Source organism: Denticeps clupeoides, chromosome 4 (genome assembly GCF_900700375.1).
Source record: "Denticeps clupeoides chromosome 4, fDenClu1.1, whole genome shotgun sequence".
In the NCBI taxonomy this organism is placed as follows: Eukaryota; Metazoa; Chordata; class Actinopteri; order Clupeiformes; family Denticipitidae; genus Denticeps; species Denticeps clupeoides.
In genome coordinates this window covers 24,523,049-24,546,511 of record NC_041710.1, presented here as the reverse complement: position 1 = coordinate 24,546,511, position 23,463 = coordinate 24,523,049, and the positions used below count along the sequence as shown (strand labels likewise).

The window sequence follows — 23,463 nt, the reverse complement described above, 5'->3', positions numbered from 1 at the left end:
CAGGACTACCTGCCTGACAGGAGCAGTCTGAACAGTTTATGATTGTGTTGACTGAGTGTCTTTGATGATTCCCCTGGATTCCTCGGGCACTGCCTGGTTTAGATGTGCTGGAGGGAGTGAAGCCCACCTCCAAGCTCACAGCCCGGCACTGCTCTCCGCAGAGCTTTGCGGTTGTAGGCGGTGCTGTTTCCAAACCCCAGGTGGTGATGCAACCAGTTAAGATGCCCTCGGTGGCACAGTTAGAGAAAATCCAGAAGATGTGAGGGCCTTCGTCAAACCTTTTCAGTCTCCTGAGGAGGAAGAAACGCTGCTGCACCTACATGTGAGGTCCTCTATGATGGCCCTCTTTGGTAAATAAGCCTAAATAAATAAGCCTTGTTTAACCCGAAGTACTTTCATTTCAATTAAAGCGTCGTGTGTATATGGGTAACGGGGCTTCTCGCCTCCACGTTCTGTAAACCAGTTTTTAAGCCACTCGCTGTCAATGTATTTTCTGTCAGTCAGTGTCGGTGACATTTGCCCCCGAAGCCCTCCGTCGATCGCTACAGCTCTCACACACAGCGATGGACTTGGTTGCCGAGGCCCACGCACGTTCTGCATTGACAAAGCGGCAGCTAATTTGGGCCTAAGACACGCAAGCTATCGATGCGCAGGAGGTCTCATTTGTGTAATATTCTGTTGGAATCAATAACAGATTGCTCTCGCTAATGGATTGTGTTGTTCCTGGGGGTGGGTGTGCGGCACAAGGAAAGGATAACATGGATTGGCTCCTCATTTCGCTGCAGCTTCTCTGTCTCCGTGTTACCTCCCCTGATCGAGCGGCACGTTGAATATGAGGACACATACAAAGACGAAAGTCTGCTATTAGCCTATTACTTCTTCCTGTTGTTGGTGTCTCTGGGTGAAAGGGACTTTGCCATGTAATTGCAGGAAGATTAGAGGTGTTAGATCCTGCTGAGTAACAATCAAGCACTGAGCCCAGTTTAGAGTGGTTAAAGCCGTTTAAATGAATTCTCCATTAGCAGAGCCCCCGAAGCCTCTTGTGCGCACACAGAGTGGACCATGCATTTTCATGCAATTGTAGTATTGTGCCCAAACCCATACTTTGATTGAAATAAGCAGGCAACCAGGGGTGAGGGAATTATCTGTCTGTGTATAATATAGGGTTATGTGTGTGTGTGTGTGTGTGTGTGTGTGTGTGTGTGTGTGTGTGTATTAGGGCATTACAGAAAAGCTGGATTGTTGATGTCACAGGCACAAGTCGATGCCCCTGAGAGAAGTCGACAAGTCGTTTTTCCCCCCTCTCTCTCAGCGCGTTTCCATAATGGAAGGTGTACTGATGGACAACAGTGAAGCATGGTGGAGGTTCACACTCCTTAAAACTTTTGCACAATACTTTATATTGTGTGTGTGTGTGTGAGAGAGAGAGAATACAAGGGGAGATTAAGTCCCCTCCATCTTACAGAATACTTGGCACTGTACCTTGGCACACCACGTCTCCACGTCTGGGCATGCATGTCTGTTCCTACAGTATGTTTGTACATCCTCGTTAGTATGTGTTCACGTGAGTGAGCCAGAAGGCAGAGAGAAAGTTGGAGATTCCCCTACAGAAATGCGCTTAGCCCACTTTCATGGTCCTTGGACACACTGTGTGTGTGTGTGCTTGGGTGTGAAGAGAGAGAGAGAGACACTATGTGGTATGAGACCATCTTTTTTTTCAGACAGCTTGGCTTTGGACTGATGCCCCTCCCTGTCCCTGTTTCTGCTTATGCATGCAAGTGTGTTTACTCATGTCTGCATCTTCAGTGTGTACCCATTTAGGTTACAAAAAGACATCCTGCACATATATATTTGGTGAGATTTTGTGTGGACCCACAATGTCAATCCTCTGGTCAGCATATTGTAATCCAGAGATCTGAATGCGTTTGTGTGTTCATTGCACCATGATCTGCGCATCAGCAGAAACCTGGCACAGGTCCTGCCACCATCTACAGGAAGCCTGGCTCGCACTGCTGCGTTTACTCTAGGGCTTGTCGGCAGGCACCCGCACCATGCCTGAGGTTTACATGACACACGGGGCGGAAGACGTAAGCCCTTCTAAACCTCAGATAAAGGGGGTTTTAAAAACCAGAGGGTAAATCAGTCTGCCATCGACTATGGTTCATCCCTCTCAAATCTGCAGCGACTGAGGGCGGGTGAGCTGGGTGGGGCGTGAGCGTAATGTTTACAGAGGTAAGCATTAATGAGGCAGAGGGGACACATGATGAAATGTGGAAGTAGCATAGGAGGGACAGACAGGTGGAAAGGCAGACAGTGAGTGTGTGGGAGAAGCTGATCGAGAGAAGAGCTACCTGCCCTTTCTCAGCTGAGTTTTACTAGCATGTGGGCCTCAGACCTGGGCCCCAGAGAAAGTCCTCCATCTCCTGCCCTATGGTTTCCACCATCACAGGCTCAGCTTCCCCACTGGCCGTCTGTCCCTGAGGTTATGGCAGTCACTACGGCACAGACAGCCTCACACAGTCCAGCTTACGGTCTTTAAGCTTCCACCACATCACTGCAAATCCCTGGAACGAGAGAGAGAGAGATATAATTTTATGTACATACATAAAAAAAATGCATTACAAGACCTGAAACTCAATAATTCTGCTCTTCAATTCTTACACGTTTGACCAAAATGAGCTTAGCAAAGCAATGAAGTCATGAAGTTTCAAGTCATTTGTAATCATACACTATTTGCTTTGGGCAGTGGTGGCCTAGCGGTTAAGGAAGCGACCCCGTAATGATCTGCCAAGGTGCCACTGAGCAAAGCACCGTCCCCACACACAGCAGAGGACACATTTCTTTGTGTCACCATGTGCTGTGCTGCAGTGTTTCACAATCACTTCACTTTCACTTTTGTCAGAACCACAGCACCTGCAAAATACCACTGCAGTCACGAGGTAAACAGCAGTAAGTCCTTGAAGTATAATCATTTCACATGGTTACCACAGTAAAGCCATTTAGTTGACATACTTCTGTTTATTTGACTTTAAGAGGAAGTCTAACCAGAGTTGAATAATTGCCTACGGCCTTTTACATTAAACCCTGGAACATACAAGAAAATGTAGAAAAATCTGAATAAATGTATGGTTTTGGTTAATATTTGTTTTTGCAGTGATTCACAGAACTTAACAGGCATGTGAAGGGTGGTAGTGTACATTCATCTATGAATAAGATAACTTCAAAGTCACAGATTCAAACTGCACTTCCTGCCATTGCGTCCCTGAGCATGACAATGTTCCCTGAGTTGCTCCAGTGGGACTGTCCCTGTAACTACTGACTAAGGACATCTGCTAAATGCTGTAATTATAAATGTAAATGAAGGAATATGGTCAGTAATGCCAGTAGAGAGTATATGGCTGACCTTGCATGCATCACAGTGTTCACAGTTGTGTGAAAAAAGTGTTTGCACCCTCTATGATTTTTTACTTTATTCATGTTAGTAACATTTAAAAACAACACAAGTAAGCTCAAAATAAAGTGAAAGATTCAATTAGTTAAAACACTAATTTTGAAACCTATATGTAACTGGTAGGGCCAGCCATATTAGCAACAACTGCAATCCATCTTTTGTGATAACTTGCAGTGATTCTTTACAGCCCTGTGGAGGAATGGCCCACTCATCTTTGCAGAATTTTTTGTAGCTTGGCCACACTGGAGGGTTTTCGAGCATGAAATTCCTTTTTCAGGTCATTCTGAGGCAGTAGTGGCCTAGCGAGTAAGGAAATCAGAAGGTTACCGGTTTGAATCCCAATCCGCCAAGATGCCACTGAGGTGCCACTGACCAAAGCACCTTCCCCACACACTGCTGCCCAGTCACCTGTCATGGCTGCCCACTGCTCACCAAGGGTGATGGTTAAAAGCAGAGGACCCATTTTGTTGTGTCACCGTGTGCTGTGTTGCAGTGTTTCACAATGACAATCACTTCAATTTCACTTTCACTTACCACAGCATCTCAGCAGGATTCAGTTGAGGACTTTTGCTAGGCTCCAAAGACTCCAAAGTCTACATTCTGTTTCAGAAGTGAACTTGCTGGTGTGTTTTCGATCATTGTCATGTTGCAGAACCCTTGTTCATTTTATCTTGGGGTCATGAACAGATGGCCGGACATTGTCTTTCAGGATTTTTTGGTAGTCAGCTGAATTCATGGTTCCATTCATCATAGCAAGTCTTGAGGCAGAAAACCAGCCCCAAACCACCACCATGTTTTACTGTTGGTATGATGTTTTTTTCTGAAATGTGGTGTTTCTTTTACACCAGATGTAATGGGACACACACCTTCCAGAAAATTGAGTCCACAGAGTATTTTCCCAAAAGTCTTCATCAAGATGTTTTCTGGCAAAAGTGAGATGAGCGTTCTTTTTGCTCAGAAGTAGTTTTTGTCTTGGTACTGTAAAAAAGACCATGTGGTGTGGGGTGAGAGAACAGAGTGTGTAGAAAAACTCTTTCTCCCTCCACACAAAGCACTGTATTCAACCACTCCAATTTGATGTTATCTGGCAGAAAGAGGCATGGCACAATAGAGGTTAAACATGAACAGTTTCTAATTTATTAACACCGGTAAATAATTATTGTAGTTACATGTGAATATTAAATGTAAAAAGGTACCAAGGTTACAGAGAAAATAAAAATGATAAGAAAGAGTAAAGAGGGAGAAGAGAAAAAGAGGGGGAGAGAAAGACTCAGAAGCCTTCCGGCTTCCGATGGAAAACCCCCTGAGCAAGAAAGCTCAGAGTCCCCTTTCCACATGTGAGCAGACCTTTATACCCCTGGCCTACAGGACGTTGTCACTGGCCTACAGGAAGTTGTCACTGACCAATCAGAACCTGTTGTTTCTGAGGTCATGCCCCCGGTCATGCCCCCGGTGCCTCCCATTTGGGGAAGACAAAGAGGGTGGGCGGTCCTGACAGCTGACACTTCACACTTTGCCGTCAGACAAAAGGCATGTAAAACTGAGGTGCCGAATCTTCACACACAATCATCGACACAGGAATGTCACACCTCCCCCTGCAGACAGCTGTTATGCAACACAAAAGCAGGCTCCCGTGATGTCCATCCTTACAGTACTCATGCAGACCATTGTTGCTCAGTCTCTTTCTTATGGTGGAGTCATGAGTACTGAGGGCTGCAAGTGAGGGCTGCAGTTCTTTGTATGTTGTTGTGGGGTCTTTTGTGACCTCTTGGATGTGTCCTCACTGCATTCTTGGGATAATTTTGATCGGCGGGCCACTCCTGGGAAGGTTCACCACTGTTGCATTTGTAGACAATGTCTCTTTCTGTGGTGCGTTGGAGTCCCCAAACTTTAGAAATTGCTTTGTTCTTGAATTTCTTTGAACCTTGGCATGATGTCTAGCTTTTGAGGATAGTTTGGTCTACACTTTGTCAGGCAGGTCTAATTTAAGTGATCTCTTGGTGTGGGCTGGGTGTGACAAACACGTCTGATTACTTGTGTTGACTCATTTTTAATATTTTTTGATAATCTGAAACATTTAAATTTGACTAACATGGAAACAAGGAATCAGTGAGGGGACAAACACTTTTTCACACCACTGTAGTTCTGACACCACTACACAGTGGTGTAGTTCTGACTACAGTTCTGTAATGCTGACTTAGTTTCCTCACAGTTGCTATTAGTTTCTTAATGTAATATAAAGTAAATTAGAGTGATAGTTTAAAGAAAAGAAAAAGTTTGAAGAAAAATAGTCAGCGAAACAAAATTGGTTCCATCAGTGTGCGATATAATGGCTTAATGCATCTTCACCATGTTTGGTTCTAAGAGGTGTTCAGGGTGTTTTTCTACCATAAGATTGGATTTTTTCCACAGCTCATTGAACACTGGTCCAATAATCTTTGCTATCAGTTTGTCCTGGTGGATTTGTGCAGCTTTGTCCACCAGATCCATGTGAAAAGTTCATCAGTACTCCACACTCCCCACAATCCCCACTCATCTTTTAATAGCTAAAGGACCACAGCAGAACCAGAGAATCACGCAAGAATGCCTCCGGTATTAAGCTCCCGACCAAAGAACAATAAATGATAGCGCCGCCCGGAATCGCGATGCATGAGGCAGGACGTGTAAAGCGCCTGTCAAGTGTGAAATTTGGTGTGCCGCTGACTGTCAGGGGATTGAAGGAATTAGCATTTTCATTTTAATTGTGTACAACTAGCAGGTCAAGTGGACCCAATGGAGCATCTCATCCGAAAAAGGCTAAAGGAACATTACATCTTATATGCTGAGTAACTAATCTCGCCGCTCCAACCATTTTTTTTTCTCTGATCCAACAAAACTTTTCTGAAGCAGTCTGTACTGCAAGTTTTTCTTTCTTCTCTTGCTGATACACTAGTGTTAGCTGGGGAGAACCTCTGAAGTTTGTTGTTGCTTAAATGCTCATAGGGGCTCAATTATTTACCAGACCCTAAACTGCTGTGTTGCTGCCACTGCCACAGGCCTAGACTTCAGTGATATTTATTCTGTTTTTGCAATTATCGTTATTAGGTCTCAGAAAAACCATGAAATTACACCAAAAGTCTTTTTTCCTCCTCTCCTCTATAGTTGTTACAGTTGTGAAAGTAATAATTGGCTGGAGCAGAGTGTCATTTGGTGTCACCGGGTTTTTTTTCCCACAAGTAATAGGATTTTCCCCTGGACTACACTCGAATGACCTTAGAGACTAGCTGGGAAGGAGAACAGAGCCGAAGCTGGAGGCTTGTATGGAAAAATGCTTTTCTCTCATTCAAACTAAGCTAGATGTTGTTTTTCTACCTGTAAAAAAAGCCCTTCAGCTTGTCTTAGAGACGCCACATATGTTATCTTACTTACCCAAACCCTGCGGGCTCTGCGGGTTCTCAGGTTTCCTACCGCTGTCCAAAGTCAAACACACTAGGTGGATTGGCGATTCTGAGCTGTTCGATTGGTGTGAGTGTGAGAGCAAATTAGTTCCATTTCTATAATCATTATGAGCACCTAAGCTGTGGATGAATAATATATTTGTGCATTTACTCCAGACAGACTTCTGAATATCTTTGCGTAAACTAATTATCACTAATTCATTTGGTCGTAAAATCTAGAATTTCACATGCACATTTCACTTGCACATGTTTGTTAAAGGCTAATTGTGGACCTTTTTTTTGTGTTTGGCTGAATGTGTAGTTTTTTTTTTCAGCAACAATCATTGATGCTGCTAAGGGCAAAAATGATCCCTAATGATGCTCCATGGGCATTTGTCATCTGTGTTTAATTGAGAATTGATACCATGAGGCAAACTGTAAATTCTCACTCACTCACTCACTCACTATCCATCACCACTTATTCAACAGAAGGTTTGTGGCTGACTGGGATCCTCCTTTAACTCTGGGAACAAGGCGGCAACTCACCCAGGGGGGTGCCTGCGAAACACAGCAAATTGGATATTCAATCATAAAATTATAAAAAAGAACCAATAAAACATCATAAAATGTCAGAAGCCAACGTGTTCATCATGTTCATATGCTGGTAAGTTGACAATGCTTGAACTGTAAGTTACATCATCCATTTATAAAGAAACCTACCCTCATTACCAATGTCATGAAGACACATCAATATCAAGAATTTCTTAATCTTAATAAAATCTTAATTTAAACAATTCTTCAAAGATCCAGTCGTGAATTTGCTCTTTTAAAATTTTGCTGTATATGCCTTATGCATATAACAAACAATCACTGATCTACCGTGTGTTCACTGTTCTACAGCAGGATCCGGAGTAGGCCACACAAACCCTTTGACCTCCATAATGGCAGAGACCAGGACACAGTTGCTTATTCATGAGAAAGTAATGTGGGCAATAAAGCACAAGCAATGAGCTTGCAGCAGACATCAATAATCCCATCAGTCCATGCTGCATCCCCACAGCAGTAGTGGTTTAATGCCCCTGGAGCCCATGCCTGTTGCAGGCCAATACACAGAATAATTTGCCAATAAAATATCTCACAGAAAGGAAAGCACACAAAGGCTGCCACCTCGGAGCTTCCGCTGTGACCTCCGAGCTCCACTCTGGAGACATAGCCCACAGAGGGCAACGCACTCATGCTGGATCTACTAACTGGTGATTAACACAAGGTCAAGCAACATGTGAATTGGACATTTTCGGTAGACAAGCCCCCGGGACCGTAAGGTTTAAAGCGTGCGGTGGAAAAAAACCCACTGCCCTTAAAGAAAGCTTAGAGTCTCACTGTGGGTATCGTTCGACCGCCTTTCCCTAACAACGGGACGCTAAGATCCTCCCAAATTACTGACGGTGCTCAGTAATTCACTGGTATTTGTCCTAATTTGCCATGCTTGGCAGTGACATTAAGACTCTGGCCCGGTTCGGCTGGCGGAGCATTATCCCTGCACTGCGGAGCCCAGAGGCAGCAACTGTTAAACCCTTCGCTGGAGGGCTGGCTGTCCATTTCCCGGATGATTGCTCTTCAAGCGAAAGAAAGGTGCGGGGGCGGAGATCGAGGGGGGGGGGTGGTTGGGGAAGGACAAGGGAGGGAGATAGATAGAGCGAGGGACCTTGTGTCCATCACCCCTGGCGCAAGGAGCTCTTTGGCTGTGTGATTTATGCTGAATGGTAAGGACTGCGCCTGCATGAGGGACTGACACCAGAATTACCTGTCATTACTACCCCCCACCCACACACACACACACACACACCGAGGTGAGTGTGTGTGTGTTTATGTGTTTGTAGGGGTTCTACTTGACATTTTCCCACCTCCTGCATGTCCCTTTAAAAAGTCCTTTATTCTGTGTCCTCTTCCCTGAAGTGTGCCGTGTAGGGTCCTTCCTCCCCACATGTGCTGCTTAGTTCTCACGGCTGTTGTACCTGGAAGCGGTGTAAAATTATCAAGCTATGAGAAAAGCTTAGAAGAGGAAGGCTGTTGTTGTCCTAAGGCAATTGGCTGCATCCTCAAGTGCTTCAAAAGAGACACAACGGGTTACAACTATGGTGTCACTCACTGCATTGTTCTGCATTACAACCGACCTGAACTTCACAGCTCCCATTGTTGCTGGAATTTTGAAGTGTTGCTAGTCTGGTGATGTTTGTCTAATAAAACACCACGCGGAGTAGGTGTGATTCCCCGATTTCACAACAGTGACTGATCCTGATCAGGACCTATTAAAAGGGCTGTCCCCAGGATCAAATCCCACTTACTACCATTGTGTCCCTGAGCAAGACACTTAAACCTGAGTGTGTCCAGAGGGGGACTGTCCCTGTAACTACTGATTGTAAGTCGCTCTGGATAAGGGTGTCTGATAAATGCTGGAAATGTAAATGTAAATGCTGTCCTGCAAGATCTGCAGATGAGTGTGTTGTAACCTTCATGTCTGTTTTGGACATTGTGCCTTTTCTTTTCCATTTATTTAAATTACCTTTGTTCCCAAAAATGTGGAGCGTGTGCGCCTCTACTTCACGCTGCCATGACATGACACTACTTTACTTTGGTTTTCTCATTAGTTCAATGCAACAAGATACTGCCGTGTTTCGTACACACTGCCAGGGTGTTGCTATTCTGCTTTGAGCACCGCAGCGAACATTTTGCATCCGTTTCACAGGTCATACCCCACACAGGAAGTAAACAAAGCACTGCAAATTTGGTTGTATGCATTGAATTTTTAGAAATTCATCAAAGATTTAATGCATTAGTTTTGACAGCCCTAACTGCTGCAAAGCTGCAGTAATTAAATTTGCGTAAAGGAGACAGGAGCATCAACTTACCAAGACGAAATGCAAATATATAAATGATAAATGTGGATGATTGCTTCAAGGAAATAAGCACTCAGACTGAACTTCCTTACGTTCCACTTCCTCCTCAGTTTCTACCCATTTTCCTCCGTTTGTGGATGTTGTCTCGTCACACTGTTCCCTGTTGACCTTTGTTTGCAATTCACTCACCCTTGCCAGGCAGCAGTAGTCAATAACCTATTTGTGACATTCTGACTAATCCTCCGCAAATCTCCATTTCATTACTACCGTCTTAAGGGATACACTCTGCACAATGTCGGAATATGCAGGTTAGCATCCACTTTACTGATAAATTATGTATTTTCATGCAAAGCAGACACTCGGAACGGTAAGCAGAGAGCAGGCTGAAGCTTTTAGACCTTCCTCCTGCCCCTAAGTCAGCAGTTTTTTTAACTTGTGCTTCTTCCATACACCCCATGTATTTTGAGATTTTATTCATGCAGATTTCTATTTGAAGGTTATTTGTTATAAAAATAACAGAATTCCAAAAGACAAAAACATATTTGTGTTGATGATGCTCACATTTCACATTGTAATGAATCGTTTTAGATTTTGCACTCAAAATGGTGACTAAAAAAAACTATGAAAGGTTAGTTAGTTCTCAATCAGTGAATGTTCCAGAGTGCACTGTGACACAGCGCTTCTTCCCCTTCCAAAATTCCCCGAACGTTCCTGAGTAGCTTCTGACGCGCCACCCCCCTCGGGGCTACTCTGCATGCCTCAATGCTTTGTTTTCAATTGTTTTCCTGGGACCCCATAAATCACCCCTGCGCTTGTTGACCCTCTGGCAGCTTGCTGTACATCGAGCAGAGACAGGTTATACAAATCACTGCCTAAGCACACGCGCAGACACACACACACTTCACACACTCACACACACACATATGCATGCACTCTCATTCACCCTTTATTGCTCTTTCCACCAATGGCCCTCTCAGTGATTCCTCTCACGTTGGCACCACCGTTCCCTCTCTTTGACTGAGGCAGACGGTGTGATGCATGATGCCACTTTACTGCAATCTAGCAGGCGTTGGGCTCGCTCGGCTGCCCCACTAATTAAACACTCACCGGTCCTCCCCGCCCTGACTGCAGTAACCCATCAAGCAACATTGCAGCGTTCTCCACCTCCTCACGACTGGCCTTTTCCCTTCCATTGCAAGACAAGGAATAGAACAGACACATTTTTAAATCTTTTTAGTCTGTATAAAGAGAAAAGTGCTTCTGAACTGTGAGAAATTAATTTGAGCAATATTAATTAACAGCAACAGCTTTGTAAGCTGCAAATGTTTGATCAAGTTTTTGGGGCTTTAATGTTTACCTTATGCCTACTTCACTCTGATTTCAAGCTGATTTAGCATTCCATTTGCATCCAGGCATTCACAGAAGTATATGCCTTTAGTGATTTTGTTATGAGGCTGGGCCCAGACTCCAGCATCGCCCTCTATTCTCATGCAAATAGGACCGGGGTCTTGCTTCTACGTGCACACAAGTAAAGCTTTTATGCTACTTTTAGTCCCTGATGTTGGAGTGCTGTTACCGTTCAAAGACGTTTAATGCCACCCCACAACATACATTTACACTATCTGACCCTGCTTCCAAGTCATCCCTGCCTTATGGTACAGACTCCGTTCAAGAGCCTCAGTCTTACCATTGGAATTGGAACAAAGAATGGAGTTAGCTGTTGACTGGCGATTGTTGTATGACGTATGTAGACTGAACACTGCAGTTTGCTCTTTGAACTTCAAAAGCCATTAATGTGCTGACTCACTGATGCTGAAACTCAACCCTGCAGGACTTCAGATATTCAGATTGTCCTTCTCAATCCAGACAAAATATGTCCCTCCAAACCCTCCAAAGAGCACATCAATAAAGAGAAAGTGATAGTCATTGTCATACACCGCAGCACTCTCCTACTTCTGTGTAGACAACATGTGCAATAGTTGTGAGTGGAACTGTCTATGGTGCTGATCCCTTGCATTCAGAGTAGGCGATTCAATGGATTGGAGAGAGAGAGAGGGGTGTGTGCACATCAATATTACTGCTGCTGTCAAAATTTTAACTTCATACAAATTACATCTTAAACAAAAAATGTTGTTTCGTATTTAACAGTAGCAAGCCCTTCTCTGCAAAGACAGCATTTCAGTATTTTTTCTTCTACACATTAAAGTGTTAAAATGACAAAAAAGTTAACATTAGCAGTGGCAAATACCTGCCAGAACAGCTACAAATGTGACGAAACAGCCACCAATTTTTCATGTTGTGACACTGGTGACACTGTCATGAATTGTCCTGTCATTATAAATGTAATAAAGCTGAGAATTCACAAGATCTGGCAAGTGATATGCGAAGCTGTCGTCTCCGCTGGGTAAGTGAAGGCATCTGTCATGAACACATTTCTCATGTCGAGTGTCTGCAGCTCGCTTTGCAGAAATTACCAAACGGCAAATTGTGCTAATACGACTTGTGCCATTGATTCTTAAATGTTTGAAAGTGTCTTAAGTACTTGTTATTGATCATTCTAGTCAATAAAAGTTTAATACAAAACTATTTTAAGCAGCTCAAGCAGAAAAAACATGAATTACAGCATGCACCACATGGCCCACAGAATTGTTAAAAAAGAAAAATAATAAAAACATTTGTATCTAATTTCTTTTGACAACTTTTGTAATAATAAGACATGATGCTCCATACAGACTGTATATTGGTATTATTTTTATACAGAGGACTCCCACTGAGTTCCTCAGTTGTTTCTCTATCAGGCAACCTGCCTGTGCACAATGGGGGGCTGTCTAGACACAATGGTTACCCACAGCGGCTCTCTTGGGCGCTGTAAGATGTTTATTTAGCTCCACTGTCTCTTTGTGCTGGTGAAGCAGTCATAATTACGTAATCCCCGTTCCGTTGATCCGTTTTCTTTTTTAAAAAATCTAATTCAATCCCAGCTCAAGGTGTCGACATGACGCCCATTTCAGGAATCCGCTTACATGCAAATGTCAGACATTGTTTAAGGGTTTTGCATGCCTCCTCAAGACAAACACAATCTGCCATTATCAGATTATGGTTACATGTGCACAAACTTTAGAAACTTTAAGTGTTGAAAGCAAACCAGCACATATTTTCTCCTGATAACAATGACAAAAACCAGTGATCTGTTGGCTCAGAGAACCCATCAGCTATTGCAATACAGAGAAAAAAATAGTAGAAGTAGAAAACATTTTATCTTCATCCAGGCTACTCCAAAATGCAATATGCAGAATTCATTTATTTAAATGAGGTGGTAGTAAATGAGGGTGGTAGTAGCCTAGTGGGAAACACACTTGCCTATGAACCTGAAGACCCAGGTTTGAATCCCACTTACTACCATTGTGTCCCTGAGCAAGACACTTAACCCTACGTTGCTCCAGGGGGGGACTGTCCGTGTAACTACTGATTGTAAGTCGCTCTGGATAAGGGCGTCTGATAAATGCTGTAAATGTAAATGTAAATGAATCAGCTCTAAAATAAACGTTCAATTTAACCATGTAAAATGCATAGTTTTAGTATTCTATTTATTGCAAATTAGGAATTCATGTAGTGATGTTAGTAGCCCAGTGGGAAACACACTTGCCTATGAATCAGAAGACCCAGGTCTACTGATTGTAAATCGCTCTGGATAAGGGTGTCTGATAAATGTGTGTAGTGAACACTTACCTGCAGCTCTGTATTTTAATTGCAAGTCAAATAGTAATAATTGAGAAAAGTTTAAGAACCACTGTATACTGGTTTAGATTAGATTAGATTAGATTCAACTTTATTGTCATTACACATGTACAAGTACAGGGCAACGAAATGTAGTTTAGGTCTGACCAGAAGTGCAATAAGCAGCAAGTGCAGGATACAGTTCAAATAAGTTAAGTTATATATATATATACATAAAGTGATATGTGCTATACATAAAGTGATATGTGCAGTACAAAGTGATATGTGCAGTACAAAGTGATAGTACAGTGCAGTGATTATCAGGAGTGTATGGGGGGGGGGCAGAGGAGTTCAGCAAGGAAACAGCTCTGGGAAAAAAGCTGTTCCTAAGTCTGCTGGTTCTTGTCCGTGGTAGCCTGAACCGTCTGCCTGAAGGCAGGAGAGAGAACAGTTCGTGGGCCGGGTGGGAGGAGTCCTTAAGAATACTGTGAGCTCGACGCAGACAGTGCTTCCTCTGGATTTCCTCAATGGATGGAAGTGGAGTCCTTGTGATGCGCTGGGCAGTTTTCACCACCCGCTGCATTGCCTTACGCTCAGCAACAGTGCAGCTTCCATACCACACTGTGAGACAGCTGGTAAGGATGCTCTCTATTGTAGAGCGGTAAAAGTTCAACAGGATGGTAGTGGGTAGCTGGTTCTTTTTTAATGTTCTCAAGAAGAAGAGGCGCTGGTGAGCCTTCTTGACCAGGCTGGAGGTGTTAATGCTCCAGGACAGGTCCTCTGAGATGTGGGTCCCCAGGAACTTGAAGGATGTAACAGGCTGCACAGTCATCCCATTGATGTGGATGGGATCATGCGAGCCTCTTCTCTCCCTCCTGAAGTCCACAATGAGCTCCTTGGTCTTGGTGGTGTTTAAAAGAAGGTTATTTTCTGTGCACCAGGTGGCCAGATGCTGGACCTCCTCCCTGTAGGCAGTCTCATCGTTGTTGTCGATGAGACCTATCACCGTGGTGTCATCTGCAAACTTAATAACGGAGTTTGATCCATACATAGGTCGGCAGTCATGGGTGAAGAGGGAGTAGAGGAAGGGGCTCAGCACACAGCCCTGTGGTACACCAGTGAAAACACAAGAGCATCGCCATCCCGTCAGGGAATCGAACCCCAGTCTCCCGCGTGACAGGCGGGGATACTCACCACTATACTAACGAGGAGCTGGCAAAACTGTTAAAATTACGAGAACCAATATCCAAAAGCTCTTGTCGGGTGTACGATGTTGAGGCACTACTGTTCTGCACGAACAGCCCCGACATGAGCAAGAAAATTACCGCAAAACTGCAGAAACTGGAGAGACGCTGAGCCTCGCGATGTGTACGCGCCGCCATTAATGAATATTAATGAATATTAATAGTATGTAATGTTGTGTGCATGAACTAATGGTAATTTAGAGCAAAGTAGTAGTTTAATAGTATTTTAGTAATCCACGGTGAGATCATGACGATATCACAGTCTTTATACAGCTTTATACAGCCATTATACATTAATGGTTCTTGAATGGTTACTGCGAGACATCAGTCACACATCTTCAGATGCAGGGCCTCAGTCTCTGTGGATGTGCAGAGGCCAAATCAGTCACACAAGTCTTACCTTGGTGGCACACATGCACACAGACCTGGCACACAGAAAAGCATCAGTTTTCACATTTGAAGTCAGGACAGCATTGCACATGCATCTTACATGGGGGGCGTCACACTTGGTAAGCTGGTGACATTCATTTGTCCATAGGTGAGTGTGTGTGCAGCCTGTGATAGGCTGGTGCCCTGCCCTTGCTGAGTCCTTACCCTGCTCCCACTGTACCGGGATGGGCTCCAGCAGCAGTGACTCTGGTTAGGAAAGTGTGAGTGAATGGTTATGTTAGAACATGGCTGGGTAGAACTTGAGGATGCGGGGCATGATGTTTCACATTGTGTCATGTTCTGTGGATTGTCATGAAAGTAGTATGGAATCCCATCTTATACAGACTTTTCTTTGCCAATCTTTGTGTAAATTACCCCTTTTGTCTACACCGGGTTGTATTTATCAGCATACTCACTCACACACTGAGAATTCTCTGGAATATTAGAATGCCTGGACGTTTGCTCACTAGAGGTTCAGGGTGACAGTGCATGTTTGACAGAGGCTTTACTCCACAGTGCCAACATGTAGATGGGTGATAAAATGGTGTTAATTTGGGTTGAGATCTGTTGACTGAAGGTGATATCACCTATGTGATTTACTAATGTCCTCTGGACGGAGGCGTGGCCCTTGCGGAAGACAGTATTGAAATGTTCATCACTATTACAGTGACTCTTCACTTTGACTCCAAGTCATGTCAGCAAATGATCACCACAGCTGCATTTTTCACAAACTCGTGAAACCTGTCTGTACAATAACCCACCACATTCCTCTCCTTTTTTATCCCTTTAATGAAAGCAGTAAAGGGAATGATTAAGTGATGCATCTGTGTGAAGACTTCGGATTTTTTATTCCCGCACTATATTGCACTATTGATTAAATAACATTTATTTGAGTTACAGTGCAACATGTACTAAACCCCTGAATGAAATTACTCAGGCTAATGTGTCTGTGCGATGGGAAATCAATGCGTAAGGGAAGATATGAGTGTAGGAGGTGACTGTAACTTTTTAATTTAAATGATAAATATGCTTCTTTTGGAAGCACCGTCTTCATTATATTCATTTCAATTTCTGCAGCCTCCATTCTCCAGCTCCCATTGTGTCCCTTTCTCTATAATATTACACACACATACATGCTAGCTGCTGGAATGCGCGGAGGCTCTGGCTGTATTTCCTGGCCTAAATTAATTTGCACTCTGCGCAAGCCTTCGTTGTCTGTGTAAGATATATAAAAATGTCAGCGACAAAATCAATCACGTCCAAAGGCAACAGAAGGGTGTTTGGGAAGCACTCAGCACCATGACTGTAGTACTCTAGTCAGAGTTGTGTGTGTGTGTGTGTGTGTGCTTGTTTGTATGTATATATGAATGTGACATTGATGTGTTTTATGACCTGTGTCCTATATATATATTGTGTAATAAATTCTGAAGTCCATTAACACGTCAGGTTCTTTGCCATCAGCTGAAGGGTCCATAGAAGGATCAGTGAGCAGTTTTTTATGCCCTGAAAGACCTTTTTTTAAATTATGGTACTGCACTGACTTGGCACACCTCAATAAAAGTATGTTTAAAAATAAACAAATATGGAATAGCATTACAAATTGCTGTGATTGTCAGCTCGAAATTAGTAGCAGTAGCCTTTGTTTAGTGACCCTACAGGTTGTTACAGCCTTTTGACCCTTCTTGGTCGCATTGTCCTTGATGATGAGATTCCTGCTATCCCTGTCACAGTGAGATGGGGCAGAATTTAAAACAGTTCCTCCTGTCACTTTCACCACTGTCACCTCCGTCAAAGGCCCTTGTGGAGTATTGACTGGTTCTCAGCACTGATAACATCTTTCATCTAGTCCATCCATTTCTGACCACTGGACATACCAATTGGTCTGTTTACAGATGCATTTAAAACATACTGAATAGCTTCAAAACTCACTGAACATAAAAAAATTGTTAATGAATAAATCAGTACTAAACAAATTAAGCTTAACATTAGCCTTGAATTGTGTAATATGACAGTATCGCAAAATCATTTAGAGCATTATCTGCATTATGGAATTTAAAAGAATATATTTTTTATAATTCTGCATTTTAACATAATATGTTCCTGAGGGTCTTTTAGACAGTGATTAAAAGTCACAGCTGCTGTGTGTATGAATGTAGTGTAGTCATTATTTTTCTATCCTTAATGTAGTACTATTAATGGGTTGGGTTTATGTTATAAATAAATAAATAATATATAATATTGTTAGAAATAAAAGTTCCTCTTGTATACACCACTGTGTTTTAATGCTGGCTGTATACAGCCGTGTATTTAATAATGCCCTCTGCATTTGGTGAGTTGTGCTTCCTTAAGGTTTTGTTCGGTCCATGAATAAACCTAATCGCTGCAGTCATTCTTTGGACCATGTCACTGATGTGTTGTTAGGTCAGCTAAGATAGAGTGTAACCATTCAGGGTTATTTCATTCATTACACCCCAGGCTGACAAATCTCTCAGCTTCCCCCTGTGACAGTCGCTGAGTACCCACCTCATTATTTCAGATTATCCATTGATTGGGTCCCTTCAAGGTGAGCGTGGCTCCGGCTATGCTATTTTCCCGTGTTAATCGTGCACCAGCACCACATAATAACCCCTCACTGTTGCATCATCACAAGCACAGTGGCTCAAAAGCTGCAGCAAATGTAGAATAATTAGTGTGAAAACAGAACATTCTCTACTGAAAGAGATGGGGATGGCTGATAGTAAATTATATGTGTGCATGCTGTGCATAACGATGTGTCGGTGCAAGGTGCACTTTTCAGTCAGTATCAGTTTGTTTTTTGCATGTATGCTGTGCATATGTACTATATGTATGTGCTGGTGTAATCCTGCTGAGCCTTCTAGGGGAATCTGGTATGGATCTGTCTTTGGGTCTGTAAGGCAATTACAGATAGTGCTCTGTTTTATGCTGACTCTGAGGACTGCATATTATCTAGGAAATCACTGCATACCGGCTGATAATCATCTGCTGTTTGCACCAGGATGAAGGGAGTGCGGTTATCCATTAAGAACTGCATGGCCCTCCCTGCATGAGGAGGTCTCACCTCACTCTTCTGTTTCAGAATGTCTAACACTGCACTAACATGTGAGTGTTGTTTGCTTTTGTACATTTTGTCTGCTGTTAAGGTAGTAAAATTAGATTTGGACGCACCCTGAATGTACTTGGGCCGTTTTTCTTACATGAAAGTTCCTTGAAATTGTCTGGATTGCATTTGCGGAGGTCTAAGAAGCAGCTTGAGATGCTGTAACTTCTCTCATTCAACAAATCCTCTGAAATGCAGTCTAAAAAGGCTAAACCTCTACAGACTGCGTCCTCTGATGCACCTGGCCCTGAAATGAGACATTCTCATTTCCTTTGAAGAAGATGAAACCATCCTTGTCACATGCTAGCACAGATGTGTGTATTCGTTGATCAAAATACACACTCACTGACATTAACATATTCCCGCACAGTAAAAAATGAAATAAATATAAAAGGAGCTGTAAATGTTCTTTAACACCACTGAGTGCTTTTGTGTTTGCCACAATCATGTAAATGAAACTTAATATTTCAAAGAAATTCCAAGAGCTGTGTGGCTTGATTGTAAAGCTGGGGCCTGAGCCAAAGAGGTTCCCCACCATGAGTCTGGAAAGTGGTACCTGCATATTTTGCCGTAATGGCAACCTGCATGAAGGAACACTTTGTTAAAGACGTACAGGGAGCCCAGCAGAATGGAGGCTGCTACAAAAACAAATGCTCTGTGACGGTAGTGGAGGGGGGGCTGTGTTAGTCATGCCTTGTGCTGTTTGTCTAATTACAGAAGACGCTATGTGGCTTTAGCCTCCGTTAGTCACGTCCACTTCTCTGTGGCATGGGGGCTGCTACAAATTTCATTTGGCCTTCTGAGTTCAGCGGGGGAGTATTTTTCGTGCCCATGTGAGCCTGCAGCAATCGATAAATCTTTCCTACGCTGTATTTACTTCAATCTAGAGACACCCGCTGATTAAATTCTTTTGATACTGTCATCATTGTCACCAAGTTCCTTTACAAACTTTTGGTTCTGGGTCTAGCTTGTGTGTCTTCATTGAGCATTATGCATTTAGTGTTGTATTGTCCCAGGTGCATGGATCGAGTTCCATAATGCAACATAATTATTTTGTGATGTCATGCGAATGCGTCCTTCTTCCTCGTCATCTACGTTCACCTGCCTCGCCATGTCACATGGTTGTGACACCCCATGTACCCCTCTTCCAATATGTCGGTCCATGTCCATATATCAGTGAGAATAACAAACATCTACTATACACATATCAGGACCAACACTGATGCCAAGAGAATCATGCAGATTTCAAGCATGCTACTAGTGAAAACCTCTTTATTTTCTCTTAATTTAATTCCCCTCAAATGTGTTTCTGAATATTGTCAGGTTGTTGTGATTTAAAGGAACTTATCAGCTATTGCATGCATATCAACAAAAAGTTGAAAAAAATTACATATCTTATATCCTTTACAGTGATTGTTGGTACTCTGGTGCAGTCAGCACAACATGGAGTTGAACACGCTCAAGACTGTAGAGATGCCAGTGGACTTCAGGAGACGTCCTTCAACACAGCTCTTGTGCTCCTCCCTCACAGGAACAGACTGCAATGGACTGTACGGACGGCAGAAAAGATCATTGGTGTCCGTCTGCCGTCCATTCAGGACCTGTTCCTCTCAAGAACCAGGAAGAATGATGATCATGACAAATTCCTCACACCCTGGACACAGACCTTTTGATCTGCTGCCCTCTGGCAGAAGATCTAGGAGCCTACAGACTAGCTGACACAGGGACAGTTTCTTCCCTGTCACTAAGCAGCTGCACTGTCACACACATTACAACTACACATTATGTAAGCTGGTGGTATTATTTCTGTAATCTTTGTATTCTTCGCTATATGAAATTTTGACTGTCTTGTACATTGGAGTTGATTTTCTACTGTCTTGTTGAAGAGACACCATTGATCAGAATCAAACTCCTTGTATGCGTACACTCACATACTTGGCCAGTAAGTGCGATTCTGATTCTGATTGGGAGATCTTGGTACTGAGTGATGTTTGCTATGAGTGGCTGGGACAGATCACTACGGTTTGGTTAATAGAGAACACTCCTTATGCGGAAACGCTGCATTCAGAGGTGGTTCAACAGCCAGCGACACATTTCACCCCACACGGGCCGGTCAGCCGGGTCCCTTTACCAGTGTGAACATAAAAAGGCCAGCTGACAGATGGCTCACATCACCATGAGAATGGGATGAAAAATTAATTCACAGAAAGCTCCAACAAAAAGGAGCGCGCTAGTGAGCGTCTTCAAAAAACAAAGACAATTATGGAAGAGGGGTGAATTATTCAAGGTGGGTAGGGCATGGCAGACAAGAGGCTTTTCTGGCTTTGAGCGTTTGTGGTTTGACATGCAAAGGAAAACATTGTTTGAAGAAGCAGCAATTATATGTCTCATTGTAAGAAAAAATATGAAAATGGGTCAGAAAATGGGTGCGCTGGTAGGTGCTGCTTCCTCGCCGGCAGTTTACTTGTTCCCATCGTGTTTGTTGAATATGCCAATCCATTAAATACTAAAATGCCTTCCAAGCATAGGTGTGTGTGGGAACGCACTCCTGACGTGAACAGGTACTTTATCCAAGTCAGCTATGGTGTCCAGTTGTTGTAGGAGGATCCTGTGATTACCTGACTCCTTCTCTGGCTTATCGCAAAATCATTTCCATGGTAACGAGAAACCTCAACCAAGTGAACAACACTGTCCGGGGGGTTAGGATATCGAGATCCTAGTCTACCACCAAGAGAAAGTGTGAAAGTAAACACAGAGAGTGGCTCATAAACCTCAAGAATAGAAAGACTAGATTTGACTTTGCTAAAGAAAGATCTAAAAAAAGCCAGCGCATCATTTTGTTGGCGAGATGAAACCAAAACCAACCTCTACAGGAATGACAGCAAGAAAAAAGCATGGAGAAGGTGATGACTAGTGCCAAAGGCTTCCAAATTAATTCTGAGGTGTTCAGAGACACATTGACTGCTTGACTGTTATTTCAAAACAATGCATCTTGGACTGATAAAGCGGATCAGCTGGTTGTTTGTCAGAAAACCCAGGTTCAGCATCATTGGTTCAGCATCATCACCAAGCAAAGCACCGTCCCCACACACTGATCCCTGGGCGATTGTCATGGCTGCCCACTGCTCACCAAGGGTGATGGTTGAAGGCAGAGGACACATTTCGTTGTGTCACCATGTGCTGTGCTTGCTGTGTATCACAATGACAATCACTTCACTTTCACTTCAGTTTGGCCTGCCTCAGAATGGCTACATGTTGGTACCAACAGATTGGTACCAAACCAAAACTAAGTCCCCTGATAAATTACTCACAACCACATAAAACATCTCAATTTAAGTTAATTTAACTTAAAAAGTACTTTGAACGCAAATGTAATGCAAACAAAGAGTGAGTGAATGTAGTACTACTAAATGCTTTTTACACAGCAGCCATTTTACACGAAGAACAATCTAGAAAATCCAGGGAAATCTCTCCTCAGTCATGTCATTTCTTTCTGTCTCTGAATCATAATCATAAATCAGATACCCCGAAAAAGGCCAGTGGGGGTCTTTAAATGTTTATGGGGAGTGAACGTGACACTAAACGTACACGATGGATGTCTTAATGAAAGTCTTAGTGAAGCCCTCATCCTGCACAGTGACCTTAGAGGAAATTCTGGTCTGGCCTTAGATGTAGATAGTATCTCCAAGGATTCCTCAGAGCCTCAGGGCTGATGTTCCTTCCTGGTACCATTTGTTTTATAGGTGCTGAGATAATAAAGCCAATTCCTTCTGAAGGCAATCCCCAGTTCTCTTCTCCTCTTCTCCACAGCCCCAAACACAGAATCCGTCACAGAGGGTCAATTACAGAAGACTTTAAACCAGGCCCTGAGGACAGTGGAAAGCTTCTAGCAAGAGAACCTCTTACATCAGATAAAAAAAAAAGACAATGTATGAGTTTATCAAAGATAGTTCTTCATGTGTATTCATCTCTATTGTCTTCCTGTTAATATTTTGTCATGTTCTTTCCCAACATCTTAATAATTTAATCCTGCACCTTAAACGAAAGCAAATTCCTCTATAAGTGATCCTTGAGACTCTCATGAAGAGCGAGCAATTTGGTGAAAATTTGCCACAAGAAACAAACCAAACTGTTCTTCTGCCGACCAAATAGCTTGGAGGCCTTCATTAGTAATGAAACTTGCTACCTTTTTGAAGGAGGCCCATCTGCTGACCAAACGCCATCACAGCTCCTAGTTTGTTCCCTCTGGCTGAGGTTCAGAGACGCGTGACGTACAAACCAAATCCAAGCGATTTTGCCTGACAGAGAGAAGCCTGAATTCCCCTGTTTTATTCTCCAGCGATTATGCCTGTGTAAATGGCTTGTTGTGAGTGCCAGTGGAATCTTATAATTGGCCTCAACTGTTAATGACTTGGTAATTATTATATTATTATGCGCCATGGCTTTAAATGTGACGAGGGCGCTTTTTATAGCGGCATAATTGATTTATCCTATATTCCCCGAAGAGTCTGTTAGATTTACACATTTTTGGTTTTGCTTTGGTTGTTCATAGTTCTTCATTCTGGTAATTATCTTGCGGGAAGAAATAATTCAGGGACATGCTACTAAATGACTGTGCCTGTTTTGTTCTTTTTGCAGGACTACCGGACTGACTCTTAAATGTAAGTACATGTTTCTGTAAAGACACATTTTTGTTAAATTGCACGAATATGAATGGCTCGAAGGTCTTCCCACTAAAAAAAAAAGTTTGACGGCCCCGTTGAGCCTGTATTATTATCAGACTCGTGGCTGCTGCTCAGCGGGGCTGGTATTGTCCCCATAACAGCCTGATGGTGCAGTCAGCCCTGTATTCTCATCCCACCGCCATTAGCAGCCATGCAAACAGACCTCGTGCGACTGCCGACCAGACCGTTCCAAACTGCTGCTACTGCTGCCAGGAGATTCTTCGATGCGGATCTGAGGAATAAATGTCATTTGGAGTGGCTGGTAGGGGTGTCAGATGTGTAGGCACATGCAGAGGGAAATGTTTGCCAATGTTCTCTTGCTACTGAACTCCATGTAGCTGCTAATGAACAGTGCCTTTTTGTTGCAGAAGCAGAAAATTCACATTTCCTCTTTTCATGCATACATCTGGATTCAATACCTAAACTTCAATGCTAGCATGGATATGTTCACCCTGTCTCTAGTTATG

The 23,463-nt window shown here is 43.1% G+C and overlaps 1 protein-coding gene across 3 annotated transcripts in view; it reads left to right on the top strand.

Moving 5' to 3' along the window:
* Nucleotides 1–23,463, top strand: part of inpp4b (inositol polyphosphate-4-phosphatase type II B) — a 200,114-nt gene that overhangs the window by 23,068 nt on the left and 153,583 nt on the right. For 2 of the 3 annotated variants that reach the window (XM_028976621.1, XM_028976619.1), the window contains exon 3: nt 22,911–22,933. The exons of the other annotated variant lie outside the window; for it this stretch is intronic. The gene's annotated coding sequence lies outside the window, so the exon portion shown is untranslated. The remainder of the gene's footprint in view (nt 1–22,910; nt 22,934–23,463) is intronic. 3 annotated transcript variants of the gene reach the window in all.